The following is a 25,419-nucleotide window of genomic DNA, read 5'->3' as shown; positions in this document are numbered from 1 at the left end:
AGAGCGTCCCAGTGCGTGGCTGCTGCTTCACTGCTCCATCACTTCAATGAACGCTTCGTGTCTCAATGTAAATTAACTACGTTGGCGACCCCCAGGTCGCCTTTTTATCCACACAGGCACTTTTTTGTAAATCTCTTGTGTCGTCGGAACATATTTGCGACACAAAGGAAACTTCCGAGCAGCTGTGGCTAAGTTTTCGTCGAGCGGTTGGTGTAACGTTAGTGAAGACCGCGTTAGCTCGTTCGGCTAGCAGCAGCTTTCTTCTGGTTCCCAGCATCTACCGGAGTCGACCAGCGCTGTAATTCGTGGGCTTTGACATGGTTTTTGTCCCTCCAAACGCGAACTGCCCCCGATGGATTAGCTGAGCGATTTTATCTCGTGAATGAACGGAGAATATCGGAAAGGTTCAGTTTAAGGTGAGTACGAGACGGGTTTTTTTTTGTCCTCCAGCTCGACTCTTTCACGGTTAGCCGTATCGTGCTAAGAATGGTGGGGGGGACGTTTGTTTGGGTTCTCGTGCGAATGGCCTGTCAAACCTCGTATTTGTTTATTATACTACGCGTTTTAGGTAGTATTAAGCATATACAGTGATTTTATTTCAACGTTTTGCGTTTGATATCAAAGACATGGTTGACCAAACTGCGCTTATCATGCTCCGCTAAGACATCAATCGGATTTATGTATGACACAAATCACAATTGAATACATTTCATCTTTTTGAAACGGCATTATAGGGCTTATTTTTGTACACTTTGGCTCGGCGTTCAGGTGTAGTACACACACACACACCATCAGTATTACACATCCGGTTTTGAGTGTCCTACTGAAAGGACGAAACGGGACGCGGGAGATCAGGTCCAATGAAACGTGTATTTTGTCGGAGTTCATCGACTTCCGTTGTATTATTTGACTGTGTCGTTGAAACATCACGCGGATACGTGAACGTGTCATTCTTTTGTTTCATTATCACTTCCTGCTCGGAACAGGTTCTGTAGGTGAAACCGGAGTATCGCAATGATGCCGCCTGGTCATTACCGAGTAAACCAGCTATTGAACTAATTGATCACATTAGTATAGCGCCGGTATTAAAGGCGATCATTCCTGAGTTCCGCAGCGACCACCATCGGCCAGGCGATCGATTCTGATCATACAGTTCAGTTTACTGTCTGGTGTGTTTGTTTTCATTTCAGGGCCTATTCCAATTTATTGTATGAGAATGAATGGGCGAGCTTGATGGTCTGTCGTAGTATTGTGTGAAATACAATCTCAACAGAGGGAAATGTTATTACTCGGGTATTGCTTTTCCAATAGTTCAGATGGCACATAGTTCTATATTTGAGCATCAGTTTTTCTATTGCTTCTCAAATTATTTTGGGGACTATTACGTCAATTAGATTTTTCATATTGGAAACGTTCTTTAGACCGCTGAGATCTCTTTTACAACTAAGGTGGCAGATGAAGAGTCGACTGTGAATTATGGAAAAAATAGCGAAATGGTCTTCGAAGTTGATGAAATGTGTATAGTGGTATAGCCTGTACATTTCGACACATGCTCGGTTTATTTAATAGGCTAGATATAGTCCGAGTGGAAAAAACCTTTCTCCAGATTGAAAGGCGGGGAAATTCATTGGTGTTGGAGCCAAGCGCATCTGTGATGAATCTCTTCTGTCTAGGAGAAACTGTTGAGGTATTATAAAGATGTCCTCTGAGATTTTGACTCTTGAAGGGCATTTGTTTATTGTTACGCGGAATATATATGACAGGTTCCTCTTATGATTGGAGTTTGTTGGTCTAGCGGATGGGTTTAGCAGGTGATAAATAGAGCTAATAGGATAAGGCGCTTCAGGAAGATTATTGCCACTCGGTAGGCTCATCTCCCCATGGCTAATCCCTATTTTCTGCTAGATTGGATGGCATCCCGCCAGTGTGAACTTTAACCAGGGGAAGGTTCTGCTGGTTTGTCTCGAGGTTACACTGTAATTTGAGTTTGAACTTAATCCCAAAAAGGTTTATTTACAGTTATTCCGTGTACTGTTATTTAACAGACTAGGTCTGCTTTCTTTACAACGCACAGCCCCGTGGCTGTTCTTCATGAAAAGTGGATTTCAAAGCATTTTGTCGTCTTGCTTAGTCAGGAATTCTTTTGCAGGTGTATGTGAAATGCACATTGGAGAATTCTCAGTCTAAATAAAGAACAATAATAAATATTCACCTTGGACTTTGTTTTAACCTGTTCCACGTCAGGGCCCTTTTTGAGCATTCACATGAAAACGCACTGTTGGAATTAAAATGGCTGTAACTCATGAAATCTTTGGAATAAAGACCTACAGTTGGTCTTGTTTGAAAGAAGACAATTAGAAGATTAGTCCTAAAAAAAAATATCACACCAAATAATGTATTTTTGGAAAGGGATTTTGTTATGTTTATTATAAAAATAAATAAATAAAAGGTTTAGGGTATAAAAAATAATAAAAAAGACAATTAAAAAATTCAAATCAGATTTTTTTTTCTCGAAGGTCAAAGTCCCAAGGGTCAACAAGTGTTGTATCAAGTTTGGTCATGATACATAAAATTTTGAGGGGTCTGTAAAGTTTTTTAGCCGCCATACCACCTAAATCCTTTAGGGGCCCCATAGACTTCCATTGGTTTTAACACTTGAACTAATATTTGACCACAAAGGACATCGAGATGCTTTTTTTACTCTTCCACATACCAGACACAATTAAAAACTACAAAAGCACAGAAACAACATAAAAACAAAAAAAATATGAATATTTTTGTATAATATGCTTTTGATGCACACTAATTTATGAATCAATTATCATTTATGTATCCATTTATCTTCCTAAATAGATTGTTCTTCTAAACACTGATCAAATGTGTAATCTAGTTTATTTTGCTTTTCCAACAATATAAAGTTTGTAATGATAAGATAAGAATTTACATGCACAGTATTGATGTAAATGTTGGTGTTCCACGGAATGTATTTATTTTTGATACACACTCTCGTCCTTTATGCATCAATTTCATTTCCTACATACTTTATTTTATAAAAATATCATAAAATATGTATTGTAGAGTCTCAGACCTTTCCGACGATATATAGTTTGTCATAAGAAGATCAGAATTATCACAAAAATATGGAAGCAAACATGGGTGTTCCGTATACGGAACGGTGACAAGTGAAAGGACATTAACAAATCTAAGCACACTCTTCGTAAAAAAGAAACAATTACTCTTCCTGAATAAATTATTTGAAAAAACACCAAAAAGAATTGTATTCTAGAGTCTTAGACCTTTCCAAAAATATATAGTTTGTCATGATTCGACTAGAAATTCCATGCACAATATTGAAGCAAACTCAGGTGTTCCATATATGGAACAGTGACAGTTAACGGGTTAAAGCCAAGAAAAAGCTCTCAGGCTCACGGAACTTGCAAAGACGTGTTCCCTTAAAATGTAGTACCTCTTTATATTATTTTAATGTCGACTTCATGCTGTGCATAAATGTGTATATATTTTTGCTCAGCCAAGCTTATGTTGTGTGTGCGTCAGTATAAATGTTGGTGAAGCAGTGTTCACCAATGCTGTATTAGGTTGCGCATTGCACTGGATGCAGTGAGTGGTTACTCCCACAATGCAATGCGCTTGCCTTGACCTTTCATTTCCTTTGATAAATGATGAACCAGATGTAAAGCCAATTATCATCTTTAACTCCTGCTGTTGATTCCTGGCCAATAGTTTAAACATGTTCACATAACTTATTTAAAATCAACATTAACCATTTGTTTGTGGTGGAATCGTGTGACAAACATGTGGTGACCGTGTACACTTGATATGTTCTTGATGTGTTCTTCTGTTTATAATGATTGTTGCAGTGTGTGTAGTGTCTTTCACATCTTAATTTGGTGACTTTCAGCATATACCACACAGTAAGCAGTACACTTGTGTTGTATTGAGGACGTATCCTAAGTGCTTTTCCTGTTTAAGGATTGACAAGGTGCTTATGACAGACAAGAGCTTCTGTTGAAACAAACCACTCTACCCGTAAGGAGACTCCAATGGCTTTATTGATGCCCGGTGTAACATAATAACATGTGGATGTCTTTGTTTCAAAACATTGCCATATGTGGCCAATATCCAAACCTCAGATACATTTTATTCTGCCAGGATGTCGCCAGTGTAGTTTCCCACTGATTCCCCTGCATGTAGAGAACAAAAATAAAAACTCTCTTCACAGATGCACTGCTAGTCATACCACTGTGTGATTCTTTTGAGTCATTCCTCGAGCCTGTGTTCCTAGAAGCCCATTCAGTATTTTTTTCTGTGTGAAAAGAAAATGTTGATCTTTTAGATGTTACACTATGTTCATGCATTGTGTGTGACAGATAAACTCTGTAATATTTCCATTAATATGAGGAGGTAGAGGAGGACTGGGTATCTTCCACCAGCTTTTGTACAACACCATAGACTTTCTCCTTACACTCAGCGTCATGTGATTGCTCTCTGAATCGCGCATCGCGGATTTGCTCCATACATTTGTTATGTAAAGTCACTGAAGACGCAAAATAGTTTGCGTGCAATTATGAGTATTCTGACCGTTGTAGATTATCTGTAATATGTTATTACAAAACAACCCACTGGCAGAATCATCAGTGTATAGAGTAACCAATTCTGTTACAGTTCACTCAAAACAATGTTGGGTTATTTCAACCCAGCGTTAGGTCAAATATTTACAAAGTAAACCCAACTGTTGGGTTAAATTAACCAAGAATTTGGTTATGTTTGACCCAATAACAGGTTCAAACATCCCAGCATAGGTTAATTTAACCAAGGAATAGGTTTAATTTATAACCCAACGGTAGGGTTTGTCCATTTGTGTATAGCGTATAGACAATAGCAGAGTTCACAAAACGATCATGAAATGTGATATGCAAAGTAGGGCCACATGATTATCTAAATATCGCATAAATCGACCCTTCGATTGTGACTATGATATCGCGACTATGATTGTGTTTATGCGCAGCTTGTTCATGAAGCACAGCTCTTTGATCAGTAGTAAGTGCTGCCATATCTGAAATCACTACGAGTTTCAGAAAAAAGCAACGCCGTCAAACATCATCATCATTATATACTTTATTATTAACGATTTATCTTGCGGCCCTAACGCAAAAGCCACAGTGCACCTTTAGGCCACTGGCATGGAACTGTACTGGCTGAACAATAGTTCTTCAGACTCCCTTGTAGGGTTGGGCCATCTTCCCAAAATAATCGTAAGAAAAAAAATCGCGATCCATGATCTGAATTGAAAATATTAACTTTATTACACATAGCACTGATGCTACAGAGGTTTAAAGTTTTGTAACACAGGCCAAACAGTTGTAGAGGTAGCACAGGTATAAAACATCTTGAACTGCATTGGTGTTTATTAAAGATGATACATCACATAAATAAACTGGTTAACGATAAAGGACGTTAATGTTTTATACAAATAGATCAAGTAGGGCCATATCATTTTTAGTCTATCCATATTTTTATTGTTTTGTGTTGTCCATTTTTGCTATACAATAGTTATATATTTGTCCACAAAAATATTGTAGTATGGTATTTACTAGGCCTATAGTAAACTGAAGAAAACTTCCTAGATAATGTAGTGTTTTTTAACCTTATTATAGTATACTACAGTTTATCAATTCACAACAAGGATACCACAATTTGGTATATCAAATACTATAGAACACTGCAGTGTTTTTGCATTCGAGCGTTTAGTTTAGTTAACGTTTTATTTTCACGGGTCATCACAATAGGTGGTTGAGTTTAAGTGTGTGTAGTTCAGGGCATCTCTGGACATGATGTTCATGTGTTTATGTCATCATACACAAACCCATCAGCGACACGTGTAGCACGTTAAACTGTGTACTCTGCGGCAAAACCCTCTAAGATCAGGGTTGAGCACCTGACACATCAGATGTTGTGTACACACAAGCATTACGCGTGCAGCCAAATGCATAAATGTGTGCATCAGAAACACGCTGTATGTTTGCACCTTGTCTAAAACTACGTGGGCCACGTGTCATCTTTTTCGTAATACAGTTAAATACAGTGACTTCTGTGAAACACGCATATGATAAAATGTGTTGCTTGACGGTGAGTAAGTTGCTTTAAAGTGTCTCTTAAATTCTTAAATGTAAGCGTATAAATGTAATATTGCACAAAGGCAGGCATTTTGTTAGGAAAGGGTTTCTTAGAAGTGATGCATGAATTAGTTTCCGTATGACCGTACAGTAAAGTCTGCTGCGACTCTGATCTGTTTTTATGAGAAAAGTTGTCTTTGTGTGTGGTACGTTTATAAATAGCACCCGCACAAACAGTTGTTGTGGCAGATGTTTAGAAACACAGTCTCACGCAAAACATATCATTATTAAATCAAAGGAGGGACGAAAGAACAAGGCAGGTCTAAAATTTTAGCTCGGATGTGTATACAAATTCTATTCATCAGGTTTGTTTGAGGTCACGACTGCTTTACGTGTTTCTGTTTGTAAACCTGTCAGAGGTGCTGATGGAATATTAAAACACTTTACACTAACATTGATTTTTCCTATGTCAGTGATATGTTTGAGTGATGTGTCAATCACTCTTGCTTTTGCTCATAGCAGTGTTTTGACACCCATCCACAGCACTCTTGCATCGTGGTGGTGGAGTGTTTGTGTCACTTGTCACTGAATGAGACAGAATAAACCAATTTTTAGGGCCCGTGAAATCAGTTTAATTGTTTCCCAAATTCTGTTAAATGAATTTTTTCCGTTTTTATTTTAATGCATTCCATGTTTTCCATTTTTACTGTACAATTGTAAGTAATATATTTGCCAATGTGAGAACTTTCTGCTGAAGAAGTAATACATTTGCCAGATTCCGTGCCATACAGCAAATACCGTTTTTATGCCTGGATTCTATGATTCTGTCCGCGGTTTCCAAGTTGCGGAAATCATAGGGCCCTACATTTTGATTGCAGACCTGCTGAAATGGATGTTTCGTATCACGGAGAGGCCCATAGCGTTTGCTGGGCGACGTTAGTTTGTGTAACATTTGTCAGTCTGGCAAATCTCACATGTGTGCTGCCAGCTTTTCCCGCTGATACGGCTGGTCCAGTCCCCCTTTTTTCCAACATCTGCCTCTCTTTTCCCTTACCACACGACTGTTTAATCATCACGCAAATCCTACTTATCATCAGACCACTTTCAACGCAGTAAAACACAAGCAAACAAACGCTAATGTGGCAATCTCATTTTTTTAAAAACATAAACACAGAAGTAAAACTGAAGAGTGTCAGATTTAAGACTGCGAGCGGGATCTGTTTTTTTCCTTTTGTGATGAAAGTAGTTTGTGGTTTGTTCTTTGTGCTAACTTTGGTTTCACATCTGAAACAGCTGCGAGTGACAGTGTGAGCTGAAGTTTGCTAGGTTCCTGTTGTCAGCCTGGTCTCTGTCCCGTGTATGGTGATGGGTCTTGTTCACTAATGATGTACAGGCTTCTTATTTGTGTGCCCATAGGAGGCTATTAGGAGTGTAACGGTTCAAATTACTCACGGCTCGGTCTGGGTCACGGCTTCGGTTCGGTTTGTGCTATGTTCAGAGAAAAAGGACTACTGACAAATAAAAATAAGATCAAATAATCAAGAAACAGCACCAATAAAACAACAGAGCAAAGTTACTGTATATATACCTTTTAAGGTATAGAAATGGATTCAAGTAATGAAATTAAACATAACATTGATTCATCTTTATTTAATTTGTAAATATGCATAATTGAAGATACAGAAGCTATTGAGTCACAATCAGTGATGAAAGCATAAATGACAGGTCATATTACAGCATATGTCCATCCTATTGAAATTAGTCTACATTATTTGATTTGTTGTAGGTATAATGTGTTTACATCGAGACACATCCAAGCGTGGAGAACCGTTTGGTAAAATTATTTACCGAGAACCGTTACACCCCAGAGGCTATCATGCTAAATGCGACTTTACAACAGTCAATGTTAAACTAAATAAAAAAAGTTCAGAGTTTTTACACACATAAACGGATGCGTATGCACAATTAGTGACTAAGGTCTTTTTTTCAAGGTGTTTAGGATAGTATGACAAGATGCAGGACAGATATACTGTGTTGCTTGGCACACTGTTCTTCACCGCAGATGTAAGAGGTTGGTACCATAATCCAGTTACAGTGTCTGCTGCAGGTTTGTGTGTACAGTCAGTAAATCTTTAACGCGCAGAAAGGCTGATAAAAGGACCCGAGAGGAATTAGAGCAGAAGTAAGTGATTGTCAGATAGACCTATGGCGTCAGTTTGAGGCCTTCCTCCTCCACAGCTGTGGCCCATAAAGCATCAGGCTATGTACAGGTATGTTGTATATCACACTGCGAGTCCTATTTAACAGTGGTTTCTGCATGGTGACTAATTAAGAGGTGCTATTTCCTGTAAAATGTGTCACTCAGTTTAAAAACAGCAGCATGTTGAACAGGTCAGCAGTGTTCTTGCTGTTCTAAATGAAAGTTGGACTGATGATAGATTTGACACTTGAAGACTTTAGATCTTTATAGGAATGAAGAAGCCATTGATGAAGCAAACAGAGAATCAAAACGCCCAATTTAGCCACATAGTAACATGGCACCAAAAACACGCTTCAGGAATGACATCAAGGAAACCAACAACAACAGTGTAAAAACTGAGGGTAATTCCATCAAACATGCATTTAGAAGAATGTTGGTAAGCGAACAACTGCAGTAGGTATTCACTTGCATTGTATGGTTAGACACAATTCCAGTGCAAATCACTATTATTCTGTTCTAAAATGTATCACGGGTGGGGTCTCTCTATATTTGTGGCGGAGGTCCGGACAATACTTTTTAAATAAATTATATTTAATAGAGTAAATAAGTATAGATTATATTGTATAGATTTGGCACCGGTAAAGAAAAACCCCAAACGACACCCAACCCAATATATAACTAGATTCCGCATTCAAGCGCGCCATGCACGTAGACGTGTCTGCCATCTTGGAACTGTCCGCTATATTTCTACATGTTTCTTCGTCATACTCATTGCCTGTATGCCACGACCACTTATCTTAACATACCGTTGTAAACAGAGAATCGAAAATTCTGTCGGAATTTATATTTTATTCAGTCTCAACCGTACAGTCCTTTGCACCGCCAAGATCTAAGAATTAGAATCAAAATGTGAAAAGTTTTCACTAGATTGTCATCAGAAACAATAGAAACTTCAAACCTTCGGTTAATTATCATGCTTTGTGTTTTAAAAAATAAATAAGTTCTGAACTGATCTGTAACAAGCCGGAAGAAACCGTCACAGTTTGCATTCATTCTATAAATGACTGAAGCACAACGCATTAGGTCGGAGTCATCAGCTACAGCTACATTACCTGAGGCTGCCTGAACTCAGCAGAGAGTCTCATAAAAAACAGACGCCATAAGGAAACACGTCACATACTCTCTTTACACTCTAGCATTGTCCATGTGATAAGCATCATTTAGATCTTAATCTGAAATTGGCTGTACATGAAACGCCTTATAAACGCTTTGCTGCGCGTATGAACATTAAAGTAATTGCCTTTTTTCGTGTTACTCCATGTATCTCCCTTTGTTTAGTTAATAGGAATGCACTGTCCGTACTGACTGATCATGCTTAAAAGAGAACACTTAATCAAAATTACTCTTTTGGGAATTGGGTTCTTTTGAGGACACTGTTTTTTATCTAATAGATCATCTTTTTCTGCAAAGCAATATAGCTAATCTAACTCTTTATGGTGATCTAAACAATAGACGGGTGATTTATGCTTTTTTTTTTGCTGCTGCAGTGGTTTAATCGAATGTTAGTCGTAAGGCTCCGTTCCTATAATAGTGCTCAACCTCAGCCTGGTCATTCATTTATAGCAGCTGTTATGAATCAATGTTACGCAGTCACCATTTGAGGGAAAGTGATCCACAAAGTGATTTCAACCTGTATATGTTTTGATTTGTTTGCCATCGATCGGCTTTGTTGGATCAATAGAAATCCTTTGGAGAGCCAGAAATGACAAGACATTTAGTGGCATATGCCGTAACAGTGTCTTTTGTACTGAAATATCCATTATAGGAAATTTATATTGCATTCAGGAAGAACAAGCATGTGATGTATTGTATTGTATTGTATTGTCACAGGGCAGCATTTGTACCATCAACAGAAGCTTGTATTTCTATGCAAGGGAGCGGCATGTCAAAAGTTTGACTTGCTACGCCAAAACAGCTGAAGAAAACCTTTCTCCAGGTTTCATATCGCATCTGTCCAGCCGACTATGTTTTCAAAAAAAGGCCAAACAAGTGCTTGGACACAGTAGTAAGCGCTGTCAGCATAAGGCATATCTCCATCATCTGATAGACACACGAGACATTACAAAGCAGAAACGAGGTGAACCGTAAAGATGAAATGTCCAGAGCAAATCCTGGAGCTTTGTGGATGGTCTTATATTCCGCCAAACACTAGTCTCTTTACGATTGCGCTAAGCATTTTGGATCTATGACAGCCTCTGTGGACAAGGCTGTATATGAAGCTGTGAATGACCCATAGCTTTTTCTGCTTATCTTTTCCATAGTAACTAGTAAGATGCACGCTTGTGATGGAATATTTTAAGATAATTGGCATCTGCAAGTAACCCTACCTTTTGCTGATTAACAGATTAGTTTTTCTTTTAGTCAGGCGAATTTACCCCAATTATACGGAGTTGTGTTTTTGTCAGCATTGCATTGGCATTAGTAAAAACTTTTGAAAGTTTGTCATTTGAGGGCATTCAGATAAGGTTGTAAATAATTAAATCTTTCTGTTTTTGTCGTATCTGTTCTTGTTAACGGTGTTAAAGTCTCCATTTCTTATTGCCTTCTTGACTGTGATTCGCACGTTGGAATGTAAATGCACTCAGAAACTTTACCTGAGCCTGCTATGAAAAATCCTTGGATATCAGATCCATTTCAGATTTAGAACCGCATCTGAACGTGGTTTATATCGAATGCCAGAAAAAGGTTTACACTGCGTGATCCGATCTTTGCCATCGGAATTGGTTGACAGTAAATGGCATCTTCTGTTCATTGTAACATTTAAATTCATTTGTCAATGAATGAATGGAGCATAATCTCATTCAACAAGTACTGTGACCTGATCTCTGGGGAATGTGAAATCTTGGAAGGAACTGCTAGCGCAGCAATATGTTATTTGCTCATTTCCAAATCTTTTTCTTGGCACTGGCACACGGTTTCTTGTTTGGATTGTACGACCATTTAGTAGAACATGGCAACCGTCGCTTTGCTCCTGTTGGTCTTGACACAGCAAATCCAGGCAGATGGTAGACATGTGAACAGTCAGCTGGCTAAGGGAAACCTTTCATGTGTCGGACTGTAAGGGGAAAACCGTAGGTAAAGTCCATGTGCCTGTCATCACCAGATGCTGCTGTTACAATCTGATTTGTTCGCCATTTGGTTATCGTTTGATACATCATTTGTAAACATTAGCAGTGGGCAATATGATTTTTCTATTGACCAATGACTCTACCGATATAGAGAGCAAGGATGTACAGATAATGAAATACTGTTTAATAAAGATTAATATAATTCATATATTAGAGTATAGTTTAGAATTATATATTAGAAATTAGAAAACAGTTACAATAATATAAATTGAACTTTCTTTGATAACTACTATCGGTTCAAAATAATTTAGCTATTTAGAACGTGCTTATAAAAAAGCATTATTATATATAAATAAAAACATTAGTTGACATTTTAACGGTTCACAGAAACTCCAAAATCATTGTATTTTCAATAAAATTTTAAGTTAAAGTTCTAATCTCATTGGTCAAGGGTTAATAATCGATTAAAAATCAGCGTTTACAAAAGAGTTGAGAGCATCCTAATTTTAGCAAATGTATACGATGTTGGGTCACAGTGCCAACATTTCAGTAGCCGGTACCACTTACTTAAATTTTATTACAAAAAAGTTTGCTAGGGAATTGCAGCGAATCAAAATTTGGTAAACTGTAGACAGGCTGGTATACTTTTTGTGTGTTGTTTTTGTAAATCTGATATATTATCAGCTTTTTCAGATTGGGTACAGGACGTGCAATTCCCTGTTTTCAGGTTCGGAATGTTGCTGAAAGAGGGAGATGGTGTATTTTATCTCGGGATAGTGTGTGCATGATGTCAACCTCCTCATTCCTGTCTGTGTGGGTGGCTTAGATTAGATCCTCTAAAACGGACACAAACTTAATTACTGGGGGGACGAGATCCGATGTATCTCGCGAGAACACAATGTCCTCACGCAATTGGCATGGTGGGGTGTTGGGCTTGAAATTGCGAGCATTTGAATCGCATATGCTCCATAAAGTTAACCTGTGTGACCTCAAAATATATTTGGGAGCATTGTGTGAGTACACATTTTGTTGTGGCGTGAGTCGTGTGACCTGTTTTCATTACTGTACAGAACACACTAATAACTGCACAATGTATGTGCAGACTGTGTGCAATAGTGACTGGCCCAGCCATTCGACAACGTGATTTTCCATCCCGCAGCGCTACTTTCCCACCATTTTTTTCCGCAAACACGCGCTAGACGGACGGGTTTCAACATTTGCGCATGTCTCTCGCCTTGTGCGCACGAGTGTTTACGGCGGTTCGCGCTGTGAGAGGGCAGCTGAGCTGACATTTATATTTAAAATATATTCACAGGCAAACCTCTTCAAAAACAGATCATCTGTCTCTTACTTATGTAAGCCTAACACATGATGTGTTTATGTAGTTTTAACAGTTTCTCCGAATGCTACGAGGGCTGAGTCAGTGGAGGAAGGAGGAATGACAGTGTGATATGATTGCCACCTCTGCTAACACAGGCAGTCAAGCACTATGCAAAAGCATATAGAGAAAACCACCACAGATCTTTAGTAAAAGCTACACCTGTTAAGAAAACAAGGCATATTTTTGGTGTATATTGGGTTTGTGACAACATTTAGCAGTATTTACATATTGTTTATAACTGCCTAATATAATGAATAAAAATAGAAGGTTAATGTGTTTCATAAAGTACAAGTTGATTTTATAATGACTAAATTTTTTTGTGTTAATAACATTTTCCCCTATATTTCATCATTGAGGATTTCTTTAAAAAAAGTCCAAAAAGCTTGTCGTCTCATGGAATAAGTGTCACAACCCTATTTATTACACAAAACTACAACCAGTCTACAACAATGCTGAGCTTCATCAGTAATTCAGCCATTATTAAACAACATTGATAACTAAGTTGTATTTGTAATGCAATCCTTACTAGGAAAAAGAGAAGCCAAATATCAACAATGCTCATGTTGTCCCAAATGAAATGGAACTCAATATAATTATATAGGGAATATAATTGCGGTTATATAGGAATTGTATGCATTTAAGTTATGCTACATCGACAGCAATGTAGATTGTGTATGTAGGGTGATGCCACTGACGGCTGTCTTCAGGGTGATAAATTACAGGCTGTTTTGGATCCCTGTTACGGCTCAGGCTGAACTCTGACTCTATTTTCCACTGCCGGTCAGCTGGTGCTGTTGAATATTAACCAGACAGTTTTGATGTCGAGTTGTTTAGCGCAACGGCAGGCTGTCCCGTTTCGGAGAGATTTGTATCTCTGCTCTCTGAAACCGCTCGCGTCATTTACTGGATCCCTGCTCTCTGAAACCGCTCGCGTCATTTACTGGATCCAATGGGCTGCAGGGGGAAATATAATAATACCAATTGATTCTCGGAATAAAAGTTTGTGCTTACATTAAATATAACCGTGTACTATTTAGGGCTGGGTATAGATTCTGATGTTCCGATTAGATTCCAAATCGCAAGCGCTCGATTTGATTCAATGAATATAGATTTATTACAGATCCTATAGTTATTTTTAAAAAAGTCAATAAATTTCACATTACAATGGTGAATTAAAAAATGAAATGAAGAGCCTCAAACCTGTAACACACTTGGGTATATAGAAACAGAACAGGTTATTTTACAATTAAAGTGCAGTATAACAAACAAAATGGCTCTATCTTTGCTGTAAAGAGGGGCTGTAATCCTATGAACCGCTGAAGGTGATGTTAAATTTGACGACACACCCGCCGCATCCGCTATGTTCATGAACGATATGCTTCCTGTTGTAACATCCACTTACACATACATGTTTATATGTAATATAAATTATATATAAACATTGATTGATATCCATTTATGTGTATGTGTTAGTGAATACAAAATGAATATGCATTTTAAGCAAACATATATTATGTAAACAGAAACTTTTATTCTGGATTGCGATTAATCGTTTAACAGCCCTACATTTTAATGCAAGAGAGAAGTAAACATTAACAGAGTGCATTGTAAACATTTTCTGTCAGTTGCAAATGGATCCGTTGTGCTCTGGGCTGTTTCCCGCTTAAACTTTTGTGTGGATCAGGACCGCTTGCAGTTCAGACGGACCGGATCTGCTGCTTTCAGTCTCACAGTTGGAGTCATAAATACACAGTTGGCTTCAGGCTAATAGCGTGTGCACTGCAGGGGAAGATCGAGGGTTCGGTTTAATGAGATCTCCACATATTTGTTGACGGTATATGATGTTTGCTGACGGCATGTTGTTGCTCTTTTCACATGAACGAAGTATAGCATCAATAGAGCAAACCCTGGTTAGTCAGAAGTGTATTTCCCACTAGTTAAGCTGGTGTTTGCCGACTAGCAGAGTTGATTCACTAATGTTAGATGTCTTTTTTATCCCATAATTCCTCTTCTCATCTACGGTAAAAGCCTTGCTTCTCGCCCATCACCTCATTGCGTTTAGTCCCTGCTGCTTTGTATTGGAAAGAGTGTGAATGGTCCGAGTAAACGCTGTCCCGCAGTGGAGATGAAAGTGTCACCGTGCGCAGTATGAAACTGTTTACAGTTTTCAGGTCCAGAGCGGTTCCCCGGCAGAGGCAGTAGCCACTTCTGTTTTTTCTCTGGCTAATCGCCCCGTCCTGTTCTGCTATACAGATCTCAGACGTGAGACATTCTCACTTTGACTTTCACCAGCGGTGTGTGCTTATTGTCTCCCTCACCTCTCGTGCTTTTGTCAGGGGGCCAGGGGCTTAACCTTTGCTTTCAGTTTAGATGTGCGAGGGCTTGCTGTCTTGAATCTATCGCATGTCACTCTCCAGCGGTTCTCTTCTTGTTACTGAGTGTTTCTTGAGTCGTCTTATAAACAAGAGGTCGCTCGCTTTCTATATCATGACTTGTTTGTGTGTATAGCATCAGCTTAAAGATTGTTAAAATCTAGTTGCAGTGTTAGTTAGTTACTTTGGTTCAGTTTCACCTTTAAGACTTGGTTTTCTGTTATGACTGATCAGATATCAGTCAATAACTGCAATGAGAGAGGCAGCGGCTCATTTTATTTTTGTTTGATCCGGTACAATACACAACTGACACTATTGTCGGTCTGTGAAATGTGTCCGTGTCATCGAAGAATGAACTGGATTGCATCTCAGCCGCGTTAAAGCTCTGCTCTGTTTTCCATCAGTTAACGTTGAGGCAAACCATCACCATCTGACAAAAAATGTTTATACAACTCCTAGTTTTAAGTTGAGCTTCTCAGAGCTACAATCTTACGATTGTTTTACTGTTATATAAAGTAAAGATCAAAAGCACTGGAAACAAAAATCACGGGTGCAGGTGCTGATTTTGGCCAGGAGATCTGTGCACGTTTTTACTGTCTTTGAGGGGCGACCGATGCCAAAGTCTGTTGTCTTCAGTGAGTAAATAGGAACAGCATCTGTAATAGTGTTATTCCTTTGTCTTGACGCGCTGCCACATCTTTTTTTCGTCTTACTGTGGAGAAAGACTTAAATTCTCCAGAAATTGTGGTCACACGAATAAGACTAATACAGAATTCAATCATAATACAAACTCTGATTTGTCTATATTTGTGTGGACTCATAATGTCAAAAATCTTTTGCTTTTGTAAAATAATGAAAATATACAGGCTGCGCTTTCAGCCGTCTGTCTCCGCGTGCATCTTTATAAAACAATTCTCACTCAAATACTCATCATATGCTTTACAATTCTATGTCTAAAGAAAGTTTTAAGTGTTTACTTTTAAATGAGCCAACTAAAAATATTCACTGCTTATGCACTATGTATGAAAGTAAAGACGGGTACAGTACACCAAACCCTGGATTCCATTTGTGGTTTCCGCATCGGGGGAATCATAGGGCCCTATATTAGGTAGTAATGTGGGTTTTATGAAGCCACTTCTAGTGTAGACATCTGTCATCTTGAGTGATCGACTGGTTTAGCCAGAATGACTTGTTGTCTTATTTTATCAAGCAATAGTGCTTTTGGGAAACATTCGGTTGGAAGGAAAGCGAGATGGCTGGTCATTGTGTTTTTATCCACCAGCCACCCTTAAAAGGTCATTTCAGATCTTTGATATAGACAATCAATGGCTGTAAAAGCTTAAACATGCTCATTCTGGTCCAGATATGCACTTTAGTCTCCTCAAGAGTGCTTTTAAGCAGAATCGGCTCTTAAGGTTTAGTAAAAATGCGCCTGCATTAAGATTTAGGTTTCATGACCCTTTTCATAAACCTTAAAAATTTGCATAGTTAGAATATCTTTTATACTGAATGTAATTTAACTAGGCCTAGTCCGAGAACCCACTTCCTGAAAGTTTTGTTACATGATAATGATTCAATTTGCGTGTGATATATTTAGCACAGAGAGTGAAACGTCGGAAAAAGATCAATATCGTACACACTTTAAAGACGTGCTGCCGGTGGAAATGAGGCACGATGGCTGTACTAATGTGACCATTTAAATGGACATAGAGACTAATGAGGGACGACTTTGTTGTGTATGTCTCTGGTTGGGTATGTTGGGTATGTTTTCAGTTTTTTTCGATACCGGGGCCAAATCGATACTTGTAAAGCGGTACTGGTGCTTAGACGGTGCATAAATCGATACTTTTAAAAAAGAGCCACAAAACGATGGCGGATGACATACTCAATTAAAAACCATTTATTTAATAATTAAAAACAATTCACAACAGATTCACATTAACAGTTTAAGTGAATGTTAAATGAGCATGTACCCTAACATTGAAAGATGTTATAGGGTTTACTGTTTACCCTCCAGCTACAACTAAAAGCTCACCATAGTTGTATTAAATATGGGCAGAAAATGCGTTGAATATATCTACAGATTAAGTCAATTTATAAAGAGCATTCTAGGCTACGTTATATGTGCATTATTTTTAAAACAGTATTTGGTATTTTAAGCAATTGTTGAACAATAAAATTGGTCCAAAAATCCTATAGATTGCCTCGAAAGAAAAACAAATAAAATCTAAATATTTTATAATAAAAACCCGCTAAGGCATCATGGGTTTGACATTTTTAGCAAAACATGCTATGGTATTGAAAGTTTTAAATAATAAACGATTTATAGTAAAAAATGTTTCGCTGTTTTCCCCAACCGCGTGCGGTTCATGTTTGACATTTTTTAGCGCTGGGACCGCGCCATCTATCAGTTTCAATCAATCTTCAAATCCAGCGTTAGATACAGAGCTGAACATCGGATGCAGTGCTCTCTCTCCCGCTCCACCTGGTTGACGCGTGTGCATTCTTTCATCTGGCTCTCGCGTGTTGATGTGTACGAGCTGCGTTGGTTGGTGTGATTTAGAATATCCGCCACATTTAGCCTACTTGTTACCAGTATCTCATTTCAAAGAATATTACTTCATATTAAAATGCAGTAACCTTTAATATTAACTTCTCCATTGTTGTGTATGTTGGTTGGCCAATGTAGTGTTTGTCCTGCCTGTTCTCCACTGTGATTGGACGGCTGTGTAAAAAAAGGACAGTGACAAGCTCTACGTTTTACAAAATGTTAAAAATTTATAAAAGGACGGCAAAATAACTTGTGGAGGTTTTACACACTATTTACACGGAGTATGGATCAGGTACATTTCTTTCGTACCAACTGACATTTAAAAAAAATGAACATTTTCATGAATCCTACAATTTACACATGTTTCACATTAACTGCTCAATTGCTCTTGGTTTTGCAAAATGACCAAGCATTTCACCCACAGGACACCTGACAAGTGTTTGCTTAAAGATATAAGATGTCATTTATGCACCTAGTAGCACAAACTTAAATTACATGTCACACACATTTGTATTTAAATGGTGGATATGCCTTACAATACCAAAGTTTAGACTCGGTTGTGGTCTTCATGAGCTATTTTGGATGGGAAACATTGTTTAATGTTTAAAATCTTCTTTTATTTCTTTGAACGTGGCGGCTCTGAAGTATCCATTTTATTTTTGTGCCATTTACATCAATAGACCGAGATTGATACGGTCCATTAAAACGTTGCTTACTCTTTCACCTCGCTTTTCAAGGATCAAACCGATCTTCATACTGACACAGAAAGTTGAGTCTTTTGGTTTCTGTTTTCAGCATGTTTGCACATTATCAGCTTATCTCATATTTAATTAAAAGCTCAGCTGCTGACGCCGGCTTTAATTCTGGCTATTTTTGGCTCGCTTTCTCGAGCCCGGAGTGTTTCAGAGTGATGTGAAAGTGTGGCACATCTAAAAACAGCAGCTCACTCATAATTGATAAGGCAATGTGGAGTAATGGTCAGATTATCTGCAGCTAAATACAAGCGAAGGACTCTGACTGAGTGAATCACTGTGAATCCAGGGCTGTACATTGATGCTACAAAAAAAACGGTCTGTGCTACGAATACATTTAATAGTGTAGCAGCTTGCGATACAGTTTGGCAGGTGCACTTGACAGAGCCACTTGTTTGTGTGAAGTGTGTTTGTCATCGTGTTTTTTTATATGTGATTTAAGCTAATGTCGCACCACTATTTATTTTCGGTTTGCGATTAAAACTCATCTGGAGCCCTTTGACCTGCGGGGTGTGGTAAAACATGTCAGGAATCACGAAAGCAGAATTCTACCATTTAAATATGTTCTCTGCTTGTTCTACGTGTGTATGAGTGAATTAGTTGCATACTTTAACATGATACAAGATTGACACTTGTGGATTCGTCTGTATCTTACTATACAAGGACATGAACACAAGAACGTCATCCACAGTGTTGTTCAAGCGTCTTCGCAACCACCCGCCAAAATAAAAGTCCGCTTACTGTGAAGAACCAGATTATAAAATATTTAACTTGTAGTCAATTTATAAAGTGTAGTTAACACTATTGTATACTTTAATGTTCAAATATACTTTAGTACACAATACTTTTCTGCAGTCTACTGTAGTAAATACTATACAGTATTTTTATGGACAAATGTATTTACTACTGTATAGTAGAGCATAGAAAGGGAATGTAGAATGTTCTACAAAACATTAAAACTGTCTATTTACAAGTCAATAATAACTTGTTTCACGCTTTCGTCCACCGAGTGTTTAAGATGAATATGGGGGGATTGCGAGTATGAGGTAACTGAAACTCTGTTTGACATTTGGTGACAGACTCTTAGGGGGTTTGTGTTCATTCGCTGTTCTGTCTGCTCATATTTCTGTGGCTTTTGACTCACCCCTGACAGCCTGTGATGGTCAGTTTACATCCAGACACTTGAATAAAGCTCATACAGAGCCAGAGGACACAATGACACTCCTAGTCTGCAGAAAACCCAATGTATGAGTGTAGCTGCTTTTCATACATTTATGGTTTAAAGTATGTTAGATACTGTTTTGGCCTGTATTGTCGTCTTTAACCATTGGGTTAAATGACGTAATAGAACTGTGTCATACTTAATTCCAACCAATTGTCTGTAAAACACAACACGGTTATGCACAGCTTATTGCTTTCTTTGTGCTTGTCACAAGAAAAGCCTTTGGAAAAGGGTAACCCAGTTTTGGTGTAATTTCTTTGCATTACTGGCAATAGAAAACAGACTTTGAAAACAGGCCATGATGTCAAAACGTGCCAAGAAAACGACTTTGAATCAATCCTTTTTTAAATTGCTCTTAGCCAAGAAGGATTCATGGAATGAGATACGGGCATGAATCGTGGAGACGTGGCAAAATTGTAACCTATTGATATTTGAGTCACGATACGGTAGTGTTCCAATTCTTTTAGTTTGTAGCTATTCCAAAACAGCCATGTACTGTATTTAAGTCATGACTTGAGTCCTACTCTTGTTTCTCTTTTATCCACAGAAATATTTGAATGACTCTTTCTTAGTCAGTGTTTTTTTGTATAACAGAAAACATTATGTTTAAATGTTACAACCCTTTTTTGGTCTGAAAATGAAATGACAAGTGTGAAAAGTTCTCTAATGATCTCCATCAAGACAAGGTTGCAATGGAGGGCGATGCAGCACAAGCACTCGGGCAAGATCAGATTACCCGCCCTTAAAACAGATTCTCCAGTACAATAGTGGTTTTGTTTGCATGACTGCCGCAAGACCACTGCGCATTGAACGGATCGGTGAGAACCAAAACCAAAAAAGGGGAGCAGAACTGGACAATCCAGTTCTGCAGCTTCAGACACCGATACCATTTTTTTTCTCTCCCTGTAATCTCTTATGTCTTTGCTTCACCCTTCCCCAACTTTAGCTTTGTACTTTGAAGAAACGTCTATGGATCGTGCCTCTCTTAGGGAACGTCCCTGTATGTCGACTTTGTGCTCGTAAGATTGGCATCTAAAGCGATCTCTTGTGCTAAATTATTGAGAGAGGGCCTGGCTCCTGCTGTGTCAGATGAAGGTGGAGGAGATGTTCCTATCAGTGAGTGGCGGATCGACACACACACCGAACTTTACCACTGCTCACGCTCGACCTCTAGCCTCCGAGCTGGACACACTTGCCTTGGCCGGTAAACTTGACATCTGACCCAACACTTGCAAGTCGGCCTGAGAACAGCGCCAGATAAGAACAAGATTACAGCACTGTTCCTGCATTACAAATCTATATTAACAAATAGAAAACAAAATTATCCCAGTAACAACTGTGCTTCCAGTAACAACAAAACTGAAGAGAGTGGTTATAACGCGAACAAGAAACACTCTCACCTTTGAAAACATCTTCTCTATAACTGAATGCACAAACGTGAACAGTTTTTTTTTATAAGCGACAATGCATCATATCTTGGTCTTTAGCTATCGATTATTTAGTAATAATCTAAAGAGCAATAACTAAAGTGCAATTCCAAATATACAAGAGAAAATATACAAGAGAAAATAAGATGGATTTCTTAAATTTTTTACAAAAAGGAAATTTTTATTGCCGAAATTGCATACATTAATATCTATTAAAACTAAGTCCATTTAGTAAATTTCATTGCCATATTATATTCAAAATGCAATGTAATACAAAGATATAAATAAGAAACATTTAAAAGCCGGAAAACTCACAAAATAGTAAGTAAACTAGCTGTACGCCATTGATTAACTTCACCCAGAAACAAGCACAACGACAAACACACTTCACACAAACAACCAGCTCTGTTTAATGCACCTGCCAAACGGTATCGCATGCGTGCTACACTGGTAAATACATATTTGCTGCACTGTACAGCCCTTCTAGGCGCGTATGTGTTTAAACAGCCACATAGACCGCTTTTGGACATAATACGTACTGTAAACATAATGGGATGTGCGCTAGTCAGACAGTATTTACTTTGCCGGCTGAAGTCCTGAGTAAATGAGTGACAAACGCCTCAAATGTTTAAAAGCTTAAAACTTGACCCATTATGAATCCAGCATTTTTCTGACATTCCTTTGTGAAGCAGCCCGGTGTAAAGTGACTCCACCTGATGGCTTCTCCACATTCCGTTGAATAATACAAGTAATCCACAGCATCTTCAGCAGCTTCGATGTCGGAAGGAAAGGAAGACTTAAGTTCAGTCTTACATCCAACAACGAAACACCTTGTTTGTTACAAAACATTCTTGTAGCTTACTTTAAATGGTCCGTTGTGAAAACAACAGAGGACCGAATTGATATTGTATAATAAAAATGGACATTACGCTGTTAAAGACATTTCATCTGACTGCAAGATAGCAGTTGGGAGTAAGTTAGTAGATGTTTTCCTTTGTAAAGTCAGGGACAACCCGACAATGTACCGCAAGGTAGAGGGAGAGGAAGAGCAAACACGCTGTGTAGGCCCACTCTATGTAAATAGAAATAGCTTATTCTAAGGTAATACTAAAATAACGATAGGCCCGTCGCAATAGTAAATTTTTCGAATTATCGTACAATTTATAAACTTAATGCGCCATATATAAACATATCGCACAGTATATTAACTTATCGCACGGTATATTAACTTGACGTCGGTAGCTTATGGTGATGCAATATATCGCCATTATGTTTATATATGCATTTGTAAACATGAAAAAGAACGACATTAACATTTTATCCGATCAAGCTTTCTATAAAAGCGCCGCGGACAGCGGCAGGTGAAAAGACTCGAGTAGTTATATGGTGTTATCCTGATCAATAAAGCCATTTCGGAATAGGCCATTTTGACTGAAGTCAAAGCCGCAAACCAAGCCTCCCCCTCCGATATGAAAACAAAGGAGCTTGTGAACAAGACGCTCTCAGTTAAATATGACACCTTAGACGAATTTAAAAGAGCGTTTTTGTTCGTTTGAAGGGCACTTCAAGAATGGAAAATTCGTCCAGATAAAGAGACGTTGTTTTTTGTTGCTCAAGTGGGCAAGCAGTGTTCACATATCAAGCGCTCTGCTTACCCTGAACTTCATAACGGCTTGTAATGTTCAACCAATTTTAATTGAGGACTGTATGTGTCCGTTTTATTTATTTGAACTATTTACACTCCAGTTATTATTTACATTCCGATTTCAATGTCCAAATATTCTATTAAATGTCTTTGTTGTTTAAAAGGGTGTACTTATATTATATTATCATTACTTAATCATTGGCATAAATATATTTTTAATTACTGTAATGATTATAATGATAATAACGACTATCACAATTATTTCTGATGCAATTAATCTACAAACAAAATGTTGCTATTGCGACAGGCCTACATAACGGTTCATTACGTAAGATCTTTATACACCTCTGAAGACGTAGTTTTGTGTATTTCTTTTGCATTTTCTGTCAATAGATCTTCCTAAAAATCCCACATTGATCCTTTAAGTTCGGTTTTATGTGAGGAAAGTCATCCACCAGTACCTTTTAAATGGCTACCAGGTTAACAAATTACTTCATATTTTTCTAGTTAAAAAGTGAATATTCTTGACTTATTTCATTCTTATTACTGATAAAGGGTAGTTTTCCGCATTAAAAAAGGTTACATGTTTAATTTTCATTTAAAATATAATATAACTCATTCATGTTGAATTATTTGAGTAATTCATAAATTGCTTGGACATGGCTTTGCTCTTTTTAAATGGTTACGGTAATGAGATTTGTTTTGTAGAAAATGTTCAAAATTGTGTGAAACTGAGTAAAAGTTTTTAATTCCCGGAATGCATTTCCTGTAGTCTCTGTAAAAGTTCCACATGTTTTGCAATGAAATCATGTGTTCTTCTTTATTTGTATTCATACTTTGAATAATTTCCCTTTTTACTGGAAGTTATTTTTTCCATCTAAAGCTGCTTTTAAACATTGCAGCTTTTTAAAAAACACTATAAATAAACTTGAATTGAATTGATGCTCTTCATTTCTGTGCCAGGTCATGTAGATTTCCTGAGCCGTATCTAAACTTCAGATTGACAACTTGTACTACATCCAGCTATTTTCAGTACTTCCCGCCAGACTGTGTATTCTCAGTGTTACGCTTGATGTTTTCTCTCTACCCTCTAAATATGGCCTGATTCTTGAATCCATCGCTCCGGCATTCCTACATCAAAACGGTGTTCAGATGCAAACTCTATGCGCTGAAATCTACTGCCGTTTCTTCTATAAATATCTTTAACAAGATACTGTACGTCTCACACTCTTGACGCCTCCGGTCGGTCCATTGAGCTGCCTCTCTCGTGTGTATCCGAGAGGATCTGAAAGATTTCTCTTCTTGCCATCGGGAACTGAGAAATGTGTACGTCAGCACCCACGAAAAGGCCTGTGCACATTAACAGGGGCTGATTCTTGTCCACGTGTCTGTTTCTTGGCGTCGTCTGTGCACAGTTTTGCCTAGCGCACGCAGGCTTGGAGAGGACAGCAGAGCTATGCATCAGTGAGACGCCGGCAGACTCTTCCTGTTGTGAGTCTCTGATAACCGCAGGCTGGGGGAGGGACGGAGGGGAGAAGAGCCACGTCGTATTCAATATGTGAGCGTTGTCTAATTGGTCTTCGATGTTGGTCCACAGAGCGCTAGAAAATGGGTCAACGAGTTCCCACGAACTGTAAAAAGCCTCCGATTCGCTCCGAATCTTCTCCCTTGATCTTCAGATCAGATCTCGGGTCGCCGCTTTAAGCACTTGTTCACTCGGAGAGGAAATAACAGTCCCTCATGTCAGTTTGAACTCGTATGACTTTCTACCTGATGTCTTTGTGTTCTAATAATGTCCCAAATGTTGTTTTATAGATACGATGAAAGCGAATGAGGACTGGAGATGTCCTACTCTGTAAATAACAACAACAGCATTAAAATTGTGCATTTGGCTTATGGAACAAAATCTAATTGGTCATTTACTAAAAATCCCCAAAATGACTTTAAAATGAACATGAAAAATACTTTTCTTTAAAAAAATTGTCTTAAATAGGAAAAATCTGTTATTTAAATGAGAGAACGGATGAAGTGCTGTGTTTATATAGCACCGGTGTGGAATGACATGAGTGGGAGCAAATGACACATTTTAGGATTTGCTTTCCTTGTAAACCTCTTGATCATGTTCTCTGTTTCCTCTTAACGTCTCAAGTCACACTGTTTTTCTTGTTTTGTTTATAAGCTACAAGTCTCTGTACTGTATTACACAGAAATCCATTAGTCAATGATCCATGAAACCTCTCCCTATCGCAGTGCCGTTGCCTTTACCATGCCAGCGTGTGTGTGAACAAGTCCCACTGCATATCTTGACTTCCTACTCTTCTTCTGTGGGACTCCATGGGTGTGACTTTACCCCACAGGTGTTTTTTTTGCTGCAACAGTGTCTGTTTTTATGCCATATGAGGCCATAACCTTGAGGTTTCGGGCTGCGCTGCGGAATGTAGCTACAGCAGCGTCTGCCACAGTTACCTTAGTTGTACTCCCACCGCCTGGCTGGTCGTAACCATAGCAACAGTGGTAACCCAAGGATTTAAGGGCTGTCCAATGGGAAGTAGTTTGCTGGTGAACTGGCAGAGGAAAGAGTGCCAAGAGTTTAGGAGGGCTATTTAA

The 25,419-nt window shown here is 38.4% G+C and overlaps 1 protein-coding gene across 4 annotated transcripts in view; it reads left to right on the top strand.

Annotated features, from left to right (window-relative positions):
- The window catches only part of erbin (erbb2 interacting protein), a 61,689-nt gene continuing 36,270 nt past the window's right edge, over window positions 1–25,419 (top strand). For 3 of the 4 annotated variants that reach the window (XM_079448424.1, XM_079448423.1, XM_079448426.1), the window contains exon 1: window positions 11–416. The gene's annotated coding sequence lies outside the window, so the exon portion shown is untranslated. Of the gene's footprint in view, window positions 417–25,419 lie in introns of all 4 variants that reach the window. The other variant, XM_079448425.1, reaches the window with a different exon arrangement.

This window comes from Barbatula barbatula (genome assembly GCF_947034865.1).
Source record: "Barbatula barbatula genome assembly, chromosome: 24".
In the NCBI taxonomy this organism is placed as follows: Eukaryota; Metazoa; Chordata; class Actinopteri; order Cypriniformes; family Nemacheilidae; genus Barbatula; species Barbatula barbatula.
Note: the sequence above shows the minus strand (reverse complement) of the source record. Positions and strands in the feature narration are given on the sequence as shown.